This window comes from Cololabis saira, chromosome 24, assembly GCF_033807715.1.
Source record: "Cololabis saira isolate AMF1-May2022 chromosome 24, fColSai1.1, whole genome shotgun sequence".
Taxonomy (NCBI): domain Eukaryota; kingdom Metazoa; phylum Chordata; class Actinopteri; order Beloniformes; family Belonidae; genus Cololabis; species Cololabis saira.
In genome coordinates, this window is record NC_084610.1 from 10182145 (window position 1) to 10194781 (window position 12637).

Genomic DNA, 12637 nt, shown 5'->3' on the forward strand with positions numbered 1-12637 from the left:
TTGATGCTTCTAACAGAAAAGTACAACATGTGGATTCCTCCTTGAGACATGAAAACGACTGTTACTTGCAGCTGAAGTGGGGATTTGTGGCACAAGGGGATCATTATCAGAGAGAACATGTCGTATCATCACTCTCTTTTTGAATTTCAAGGCACAATACTGCATTATTTACAAGAAATGCTGACTTAAAATATTCATAATTTCTTCAAATTTGAATACATATCAAAAGATTGTTTAATTTAAGCCTTGGATGCTCATTGCGTCATTATCCGCCTCTCGTACAAACTGCACGAACACATACACACAAACATGCATGCTTCAACTGTCCAGGCCCATAATTAACCCTCTTAATTAAGAACGGGAAAGAAAGTTACTTACTAAGGAAATGAATTTAATTAGCCTGATCTTAGCCCAGGAACATGTGCACACTATAAAACACACACATGCACACACAAAACAATTAAGGCTCTTTTATACCAGCTAATGGCTTCAGTGACTCAGAGCCGTTCTCATTAAGACTATCAATAATATGCTGATTACATGCATCCACTGGTCTCCGTTATCGGGGCACAAAGGGACGAGTGTGTGTCTCTAAGGTTTTAAGGGCGGGGCACTGCGCCTGTGCGACCTTATCTGCTGAAATAGACGTCGGGGTTTGTTTGACTGGAGGAGTTGAAAGAGGCTTGGGTTTGCCGTGTCTTTATTTTCTGCGGCTTATCTTATCAACGGAGCTGCATATGCCTCTCACAAGCAGGAAATGCCTATGAAGTTGTGCCCCTGGAAGGCTTTACAGGGCTGAGATAATAGGCCGAGGAGGGACGGCGGCTGCAGGGTTGCAGGTCTGAAGATTGCACTTCTTGAATGCAGTAGACCCGTTCATGCTGCATTTCTTGCAGTGGTGTCAAGGATCCAATGGAGGTGGAGGTGGTGAAGGAATACAGATATTTATATATTAACCTGGACAACCTGAACCAGACTGGAAACCCACTGACGTGCTCTAAAGCAGTGGTTCTCAACCTTCTCAACCTGCAAATCTGTGATCAACTCTTAGGACCCCCCAACATGATATATTCTTCTTTGTAAAGTCTCTTTTTGCTGTCTGTTTTCTTTTTGTTTTTTTTCCGAGTCTGCTAGGTTTGGAACAAGTGGTCCTATTTTTTAGTATGATTTCTTTTTTTCTTCTTCTTCTTTGTGTTACTCTGCTTATCCCATTCTTCTTGCAAAATTGCAATTTTTTGTTTTTTAAATCTTTTTATCTTTTTATCTTTATATGGGTGTTTTTGGGGGGTTTCTTATTTGTATATGACAGTGCTGAGTGAGTGAGATGGAGATGTCAATTTCCCCGAGGGAACCTCCCAGAGGGATTAATAAAGTCGTCTGAATCTGAATCTGAATTTCAATTCTGCAAATATTCCTGCGAATATTTCACAATAAAAGCATTTTAAAGAAATGAAGGGTGTATTCCCACTGAAATGCTAGGGGGCTCATAATTTGAAAAGGATGCAGATCGAGTTACGCTTGTGTCAACAGTGTCATGCAGTAACTTCAACAATGCAAATGGGTGCAAGATTTCTTATCAAAATACCACGAATTACACTTGTAAAGAGTAAAAGAAGGTCATGTGACACTCTGTAGTTTAGGTAGATAAAGGTATCGGCCACATTTGAGTAAAATAATAATCTATTTCTATAAATGTCAGAGGATCTTTTAAAAATATATATATATTTTACTCTCACAGACCCACGGAACCCTTGCAATTACACCACGGGCCCCCGGTTGAGAATCACTGCTCTAAAGGAAGGGACAGAGCAGATTCTACGTTTGCTCTACGTATGCTCGGGCGTTTGATGTTTGGGGCAACATGACGCACATCCTGCACGCTACACGTCTGGTGGAGAGGGCACTTTCTTTGCCTTCGTCAGTTGGGGCAGCAATATCGAGTCAATGACTCAGATAAACTAAACAAACAACATCATGAAGAACAAGGACATTCTGGTCTGATATTCTGTCCCATATGTATAATTTTTGGATTTCTTTCAATGTGCATTGATATTACTTTAATCAAAGTGCATTCATGTTACTCAATGTCCTGCATGTGCCCTCATTTTTCTATACGGTGTTTTTTCCCACCATACAGGCGGAGGTATGGATGGGTGTGTGTCTGACACAGAGATACCAAAGTAAGACAGACAGGCATCTGTCACACAGGCAGGAAGACAATAGGCCTGTGCTTTGACCTTGAGGCTCTTCCTGTTGTAACAGACATCGGGGTCCCTCCCAGCGGAGGAGAGAGGAAAGCACCGGCCTGACCCGCGGAGCCACACCTCTACCCCATCCCCATAAAGTATCCCAAACATCCCTGACCGAGGCTTCCTTGCTCCCTCTGATCTCCACTGTCTATTGTGTGATTTGTTTTTCATCCCTGTTCTGAGGGTCTCTTGTGGCCACCTATAGTGTTGACGGACAGACCTTTGTGTTGTTTCCAGATTTATTGTTTCAACTCTTGACTAAATGTGGGACAATTGAGTTTTGACTGGATTGTGAAGGACCTGAGAAGAAACTGGGAATTGTGGGAACCACTGGACTGAAGGAAGGGGGAAGAAATCCAGCTGAATCAGCAGGATATTGTTGCTGTTTCATAACATCAAATTTATAAAATGAATCATTTATTTTGCACCATTTGAAGGTTTTGTGTGATTTAAGAAATTAAACACAATCATGTTCCAAAAAGGTTTGGATACTGCAAATGAAAACAATAACATCATTTAATCTGCTAGTTTGACTTTCTTCAAGATTTCAGCTGCCTTAACTTATTTATTTTTCTTGTTTCGCCTATGATTTGATGATAAAATAAACCTTTTGATGGATTAATAGTCTGCATTACCATCAGGCCAGTTTGGTACTTTCACAGAGCCGGGCTTTTGTGACCGATCCAAACTGTGGTTTGGCATTGTCTTGCTGAAATCCACAAAGATTTCCTTGAAAAAGACACTTCTGGGTGGCGCTGAAAACGTCCCTTTTATTTAACCTGGGGAACAATATATTATTATTTAAATTAATCATAGCATGGGACAGGTAACTTCTCAGTTTATTGTGACCCGGCTTCATTTTTAAAGTTTTGTGTCAACAATTTATTTCATTTTCCAAAGAACTATGGCCATGAAACATATTTAAAGGTTAAAATTTCAGTTTTTACTTACGATGGCTCACTTTTGATCAATTATTTTCTTCCACTGTCTTCCTTCTGTCTACTCTCTGGTAATGCACACTAAGCTATAGTTCCCGAGCATGTAGCTGACGTGTACTTCAATAAAACATCACACTCCGTGTTCTTCTTTCATTTTCTTTCAAACAAAATACTACTCTCGTGCAAACTAGTGTGCTCTCTCGGTTCCATAACTTCACTAAACCAAAATACACATACATCACGTTATATGTCCTTAACCAATGAGAAAGCTGCAGTCACTATTAATATTAAGCAAGCACTCTGCGAACTGATATTGAAATCAAATATTACAAAATCTAAATTATTATCACTTTGTTCATATGTACAAATGGCTCTAACACTATATTCATGTTGCATCTAAATGGATTATTTGAGCTCAGACTCTGTGGTCTTCACATTTGTTTTCTTTTTCTACGGTTTAGTCTTAACGAAGCAGGTACATCCGGTTTGCTAAACTGGCTTGATTCCTCGACGGACCACACGCTGGGAAATTACTTCAAGCTGTGGAGGAATAAGTGTAGGATAATAATCACTCTTGTTTCAGCAATAACATTGTTTAGTCACATAGGGGTTTTCCAGTTCTTTATATACAGTTCACGTAAGGACTTTTTTACTGTATCTATGATCAGACTTGAGTATTTTATTGATTTATTTATTACTAGTTACTCTTGATTTCTTGTTACATGTATCAGGACTGGTGAGGAGCGGTTAAAGAACAAAAAAGAAAGTTTTAGATAACCCATAGTCCAGGCCTAGCTGGTCAGCTTTTCCCATATCTTAAAGTCCCATGTGTTTATGAGGATTATGAGGTGCAGTAGGGTTTATCCAGGGAAGTATATTTCAACGTAAGACACAGAAACAAAAGTAACCATCTGTAAATCGTAGAATATTTCAGTTCAGATTACTTTTCTGAAACATTTTCTTAAACTTCTGCTTAGGTTATTCCCCAATAGATCTCTTTTTACCTTGCGTAAATACGGCAACGCTGGCCAAACCCAACAGCTCTCGATATGACATTGAAGAGTTTCCCCGAGGTCAGCGCTCCCCTCAGCTGTGCCAGCAGCGCCGCGCGGCACTCCTCCAGACTGAAAACCAAACATACGAGACGTAGAAATCATCACGCTGGGAAGCATCTGCACCAGGGAAGTCAACGCAGATGTGTCTTCCAGCAGAACGGATGTCTTTTCTGATTGAAATAACATCACATCCATCCAGCAGTGAACCTTACACCTTCCTTTTAACCACCAGGAGGATAACCGCAACAAAAGGCTCCCTTTCCCGTTTATTCCTCTGTTAGATGTGGGGTTTTTTTCCAAGAAGACAATGGATAAAATATCCTTGGTTTGGTGTTTGATGTGGGCTTACTTGTGCTGTGCTTTAATGGGAACGTGCTTAACAGGGTTTGATCGCAGCTCTCAGGTGCACAAAGTGGGAGCAAGTCCACACAACAAGGCCGCCACAGGATAAGAAAACTGAGAAACTCGCAGCTCTCATTTATGGATTCTAATAAACGCTTATTTGTCCCGTCGACCATAACCTTTAATCCTGACTGGCACACTGAAAGGCGAGGAACACACAACACCCAAACACACTTCTTTATCATTCAAAGTATGCTGGGAGCTATCAACCTGAATAAATAAATCCTCGTCTTATCTCGCAACGCAAAACTGGATAAGCGCTCCCACCGGGACTGGATGGAGGAAGCTGTCAGCACCTCTATTTTGGTTTGCCTTTTGCCTCATACCGAGACGGAATCCTGTTTTTCATTTCCAATCCATCCTCCTGGTTCTCTCGTCCCCCAGAGAGTCATTTCCCTCCATGTGCGTGAGACACATCTGTCCCGCCTCGCCATCCATACATGATCCCTCTTTCCGGCTTATCTGCTGCACTGGGCCTATATTTTTCAGCCACGCAGCAACATTTTCCAGGTAGAGAAGAAAAAAAAATACATTTTCCTGCCTTTAAATCTGTCTGTAGGATATATCTGTCATTGCTCGGCTCTACACCATTAACCTTCCTATATCGAACCTCTCTTTTGTTTGGACACCTGTAGCTCCTGCAGACGGAGCACTGGGCTTTTATCTGTGGTCCAATTTCAAGAACCGTTTTTTTAGATGTTGAATTTAACTTCTCCTACCTTGAAATATCACAATAAGTCAAAGGATGTACGACTTAAACGTGGAGCAAAATAAGCGACTCGTACATCACATCTCCACTGTCAAGATTTGAGTTAATGTAATTTGTATTCTACTCAGGCCACCGCCACTTTGTCAAGAACAATCGAACCGAGTTTTGATGATGCGTGTCTCCGTGAAGTTTTTACTCTAATTTTTCCTTTTGTTAAAAGAACAAAGGAAGTAAAAAAAAAAAAGAAAGAAAGCAAGCCCACAAAAGGGAAGCTCTCTTGCAGAGCAACATTGCCATCTGCAGCCAAAAGGAACTTCAGCATGAGGCCTTTTTGAGGATGTATTAAAAGGATTTTCTTTTTTCTTTTTTTTCTTTAAAAAAAAAATGATTTACTGTTTAAAAGCTTCACTTGGATGCTTAAGATGCATCCAGATTTTTTTCTTTTTCTCATAAATAGAAAAATAAAGAAGGAAGTGTGTGAAAAATTAACAATGTTTCTTTTCTATCCAAATTCTCCATAATGGGGAGAAAAATCTATATATAATCTTAACTGATCCATAACTGATCCATCACATGTGTGTAACAGCCAAAGAGAAAAAATGTATTTAATCTGATAATCAGAACTACAGTATATGAACCCAATATATATTCAATTGATATAAATCAACCCTGTACTGCCGGATGTGTCGTATTTGATGCATAGATTTCTGAGACATCCCTACCACCTCATAATTAAAACAACAACAAAAAAAGTTTTATATAATACACATTAAAATAAAGCCAATTAATAAAATAGTACATCAAATGACAAACATGTAATAATAATAATAATAATGAATTTAACTTGTAATGCACTTTCCATTCAATGAATCTCAAAGTGCTACACTTAGACCATTATTCATTCATACACATTCTCTCTGGTGGTGGTAAGCTACATTTTTAGCCACAGCTGCCCTGCGGCAGACTGACAGAAGCATGGCTGCCATTCCGCGCCAAACGGCCCCTCCGACCACCACCAAACATGTATTGATAATGATTTATTTAGAAACTGTTATAGACAGAATTGGGGGTGTTTTTTGTGTATTATTTTACATGTCAGGCATTAATGACTTTTATTGTCACACCTGGAGCAGCAGGGAGGCTATTTGTGGACTACAGCTCTGATTTTAATACCATCCTGCCTCACAGGCTGGTTGACAAACTATGGGAGCTGGGTCTCCCTCACTCCACCTGCATGTGGATTTAGATGATATGACTGCACCTCTGCCCATCACAGTAACACATTTGTGAAGTTTGCTGATGATACCACAGTGGTAGGGCTCATTTCAGGAGGCGCCAAGTCCGCTTACAGGGGTGAGGGGAAGCGGCTGTCAGTGTGCAGCGAGAACAATCTGCTCCTCAACACCTAAAGACAAAAGATCTCATAATGGACAACAGGGAGAAAACAACGGACCCTACACCACTAACCATTGGGGGAGACTGTGTGGAGAGGGAAGCTGATTTCCGTTTCCTTGGGGTCCATATTGAGCAGGGCCTCACGTGGAACCTGAACACCTTTGGGTTGACAAAAAAGATCCAGCAAAGACTGTACTTCCTGAGGGTCCTTAGGAAGTACAATATCAAGGAGAAACTGCTGGTGTCTTTCTACAAGTGCTCCATAGAGAGCATACTGACGTCCTGCATCTGTGTGTGGTTTACCAGCAGCACGGTGGCTCAAGGGAAGGCTCTACAAAGGGTTGTGAGTACAGCCCAAAAAATCCTGGGCTGCCCTCTCCCCTCACTGCAGGACTTGCACAATAACCGCTGCATTAAAAAGGCAAAACAGATCACAAAGCAGGACACTTCTCACCCTGGACACTCTCTGTTTGCACCGTTGCCCTCGGTACAGAGCAATAAAAACAGGAAGAACCTGATTTAGAGATTTTATCCTACGGCTGTAAAAAAAAACTCAATCTACTCAAAAACAAACTGTAACTGATATGAGGGATTGTGTGCATGTGTAGGCTATTTTTAATTATTTATTGGTTTTAATCCGGCATTTGTTTTATTTTATATTGTGTGCAAATGTTTTATATACTACGGTATTAATCTATTTATTTCTGGCACTTCTAATTTCATTGTTAAATAACAATGACTAAATAAAGATCCAATCTAATTTTATTTTATTTTAAAATATGATTGAAAATCTTCTAAATTCAAGAATCTTTTCATTTCATTATCATTTTAATATAAATCCAGATAAGAGACATTTGAACATTTCCTCCTTTAAAATGCCTTGCAATGCATGAGATGATTGAACAAATCCAGAGAGATCTCACTTGATCTCTGATCTCTGATCTCTCACGTGACTCAGCATCCAGAACCGTCACTCATCAATAGCTGATAGCCACACAGGCTGAGGGATTCCTGCTTGTACTCTTTTTCAGACACTACAACACAGGGCAAAATTGACAAACACTACAAAAATGTAAATAAGCAAGTTAAGATCCTAATGTAAGGCTTGATGTCTCCAGGCTCAGAGGCATCTGGCATTTGAAACATGTATTGTGATCAGATGAATTATTATTCCAGATGTTGTTTTGGAAGAAAATGGGCAGAAAATGTGATCCTGACTAGTAACAAAAAGGCCCATCTAGACTGTTATAAATCAACAAGTACAAAAAGCCAGGATCTAAGATATTACTTAAGAAAAAAGTGCAATAACATTTAAAAATTGCATATACTGCCTTTAATGTGACATATGTTCCAGAGATATTTATGGATTTTTCTACAAGACGATGCAAAACCTGAAGATGGTGCTGGACTGACATGCCTGCACTTATACCCTTTCCTAGAGTTTTGTTTCTAGAGAATTTTGATACAAACCCAAACAGATGTTTAAGTCATGTTTGCAAGAAAAATGGAACAAAATAACAGATGAGATGCTTCATTTCTTAGTTTCCTCAATACCATGGTGTTTTCTGAGACGGGATAACAGTACAAAGTGGTAAAAACCACACTGTCCACCCTTTTATGGTACTACAGGATCACATACAGTATATATCAACAAGTTAAATCCAGTAAATCACTTAAAAGTCTTAAATTCATACATCTGTGGTAGACTGTTAGTTCTCAAGACCACTTTTTTGTGGTCTTGGTCTTGTCTCGTCTCGGGTCTCTCGGTCTCATACTCGGATCACTGAAATGCCGTTGCACCAAGGTGACAGAATCTTGTATCACCAGTTCTTCCTCTTGTTAATGTACAGTTTTGTAAACTATTTGTATTTTGCATTTGATTTAATGTTTTGGTCCATCTGCATGTATTTATGTATATACAGTATTGTGTTTATAATGGCCTTGTTTGAATAAATATATGGCATCATTGGCCTTTGAATAATATTTGCATATCGTTGTGATTGATTAAGCATTAGGTCCATTTCAGTGATGCTGATATACGGTGTAAACTGGCTACTATAATGGTAAATAATGCAATTTCAAGTCCATAATTGTATCTTTAATATGTAAAATTCATGTTTCATCTACAAATTAAGTCCAATTTAAATCATTAACTATTCATTACTTTTCTGAGGTGGAGGGGGTTGTTGGAGGATGTTTTTTTTGCTAGATGACTTTGGGACTAGTTAATAGTCGTGTCAATCATGAAAAGCACTGGAGTCAATCCTCCAATAGTAGAAATAGTGGTAGTGCAGTCGCCACACATATCTGATCTCAGCTGATTGATGAAAACATTTATAGTTTACACCTATTCGTGGGTCCATAGATGGATGAATGTTTCCTCTGTTGCTCCAGAAAACGGAAACACATCCACGGTCTGTGAATTTAGTGCATTTCCAGTGAAAACCTCTGCTGACAGCAGTTTGTCCACTAGATGGCGCAGTCAAGCCATTATTAGAGTTGGAGAGACCTCCGTTGAGGACAGCGTCTGCATTGTGAAGACATCTTAGCAGAATGATTAAATCAGTCCATTTTTAGTGTCTACATGTTCATCTGTTCACAAACTTTTCTTTTTTTTTATTGGCAGAGACAGAACCTGACGTTTTTTCTTAATTAAATATCTGAAAATAGCAGCTCTATTATTTAATATTGAATGTGGGCAGGCTGCTAAATATGACTGCTACATTTGTTACCAGGATTAAAGTTAGACAAAACCATTCCTACAAAGCAAGTGTGTGTCTGTGTGTGTCTGTGTGTGCCTGTGTGTGTCTGTGTGTGTCTGTGTGTCTGTGTGTGTCTGTGTGTGTCTGTGTGTGTGTGTGTGGGCAAGATATCTAATTGACTCGGCCCCTGGCATGCCATGCGTGCACAAACACACTCACACAGACACATACACCCCGTGAACCTCCGCCCACTCCCATCCATAAATACATTTCAACTGTAAATCACACAGAAAATAAATCACCATGGTTACTGTAATGTAATAAATGCTGTTGCTGAAGTAGGTTTTGAGTGATGCAGCTTTCGGGGCTACTCAGAAATCGATGATTACAGGGGAACGAGTGCATATTTTACTGCTTCCACAACAGAAATTATGTTTCAATGTATATTTGATCCAATAACCAGAAGGTGGAGTGGACAACATGCCAAGAAGATTTGAAACTCATATTGAACACAGATCAAACTGTCCTTCATGGTCTTTACTTGTCCTCAGGTTTATAAAGCAGATGTTGTGAGAACAAGGTTTTTATTCCCATTTCAGAGAAACCCATAACTGCAGTGGTTATTTTTTTTTCCCTGTGTATTATGCTACATTCTTTCCACTGGATCCATATTCAACTACACACTTATAACCAAATGTTTGGACTTAACCCTCAGAACTCAGGTAAGTGTAACAACTGTCATGTTATCAATGATAAGCTGTGGATGTTTCTATTGAGCCATATTTTGATTTCAGAAAAGTGAGTTCCAGGGAAAAATGTTGCAATACACATTTTTAAATTGGTTTTGTTGTCAATGTTTTTTTACTCAGCCACTTTCCACAAGAAAATCACCCCATCTTCTGAAGCTTTTACAGAAAGGTCATCTCAATCACGACCTGATCGATAGATAGATAGATAGATAGATAGATAGATAGATAGATAGATGATGCTTCCTTTATACATCTAATATAAGCAATACAAGCCAAGTAAATATACTTCAGTCAAATCTAATTTTAATCTAATCCCATTACAATGAGACAATGACATATTTGTTGTCAAGATGAAGCAACAAACCCATTACTTATACCGTAAGCATCATTTTTTCAGTCTGCATGATGTTTACTTGCAGCAGCAGACTGTACAAAAGGATTTGTGTCTTTGACACTGTAGCAGATTTGTGAATAAAGGGATTTGTGATCATCTTTTTTTTTTTTTAATCTAACATTAATTACTTTTAGCCTCCAAATACAGAAAATATCTTCTTAAAGCTGGCATTGGGTTAATAACTAATTTCGCTGACTTTTTTCAAAGCTGTCACAAAGGGGCCTTTAAACCTACAATAACAGACCTCTGATATTACTGCATGAATTACAGAAGTGTGAACCGTAAATATAAAAACCTTTACGTTCTGTCGGAGGCCCTCCTGCAACTGGGTGAACACGATTCATCAATAACTGCAATTACTCACCAAAATAGTCATTATTCTAAATAGAAAGTGTAGATTAAGAGACAGACAGCCAGACCTTGGGTCAGACGTAGACGGGAGGGGGGAGGGTGCATTCGATGCAGAATCTGTCACATCTGCATCTGTTCTCCTCTGAGGCATTGAAGTGTCCCTGCAACCTGCTGCAGCGGCGGCGGCGGCAGCGGCAGAAGCATCAATATTTCAACCTGATGAGTTGCCTTGATAGAGGTTATTATTGTCTCTTACTGTACACAGAGGGAAACATGTAAACACTCCATTTTTTTTTCCAACTCTTACATCCCTGAGTCTTAATATAGACATTAAGAGACAAAATAACACACTCCAAAACCGCCTTCCCTTTTCATTCACAAATATCTAAGCACCATTACATCTTTACTGACTGCAAAATGCCTAATTACTCCAACCGACTCTGTGCTTATGAGGCTTTTTGGAGAAGAGAGACAGCGTGCGTATGTGTGTAAGCATAATTAGCCGACTTCTTTCTGATCTTTAATGCCGTATTGAATATTTCAAAGGAGTTTCAATCCTCTGGGCTTGGCGACTGCCAAGTAGGGATGACAGGGCCCGTTTGGCAGTGATGAAGGGCAGGTCAGCCATTAAGGAGTCTGGGCCGACTCGATGGCCTTGTGTGAACCTGGGGCTCATGAATAATATAAATTCCTCTACTGTATTTGGAAGCACTTTGGACCGCGGTGGGAGGAAGACGATGATGCCTCATTGATTTTTGGACAAGCAATTTCAGGGAACAGGTCAATTCGGTTTCGGTGGGGAACAATAGCTTGTGGAAAAGAGATGTATTGTTGCAGCTATTCCTGATAGGGAGGAACGCTCAGGGTCTCGTTTCGTCGCCACACTGCATGCGCTTGCAACCTTGACAAGACAACAGCAGGGTTGTCATGGTAATATGGCATTGTCTCCTGACATTTCCAAGATTTGAATCTCTAACAATTACAACCATTGTGTTCCCTTCCCCTGAAATGCCACCGTCTATTATTGCAATTACTTTTTAATTTTCATTATACCACATACAATAAAAATACAATCCTAATCGGGTGAGGCTGAAATATGATGATAGGAGTGGATATAGCTTTATACTTAAAGAAAAATACCTATTTCAAGAGGCACAGAAAAGGAAACGGTTCATAACAAATAAGTAGAAGTTGTTAAAGGAGTCTGTCTTTAAAACATATGTCGATAAAGTAAAGCCATTATATGTAGCAATACCACGTCTGACCATCTGGGGGCAGTCCAACAAATGGGAACACAATACTGTCCTAATGAGTGAGGACGGTCCGGGACATCTTGGCCATTTTTCAGTGTCTGTTCTTGTGTCTTCTTGTGAAACATCATCATCTGCAGCTGAAGTACTCTTCCAGTTGCAAGAAAAGATGAAAGGCGTGGATGTATCATCGCTACGCCAATTTTATCGAGGCTGCATCTAGCGGAAATTGTGTGGACTTGAGACGGCACAGAGTGCATTTTGCACCAAGGAGCAAAAGTAATAGAAGATAGGAGAGGACTAAGGTTTTTTTCGTGCAAGAATATAGGTATTATAGCTTTATATTTTTGATTTTTTTCTTTTCCCCTCGACCAAGCTCATAACGTTGGCACACAAAAGCATAAAATCCATTAAAAACACTTTGTGTAAACTATTGGTTATAA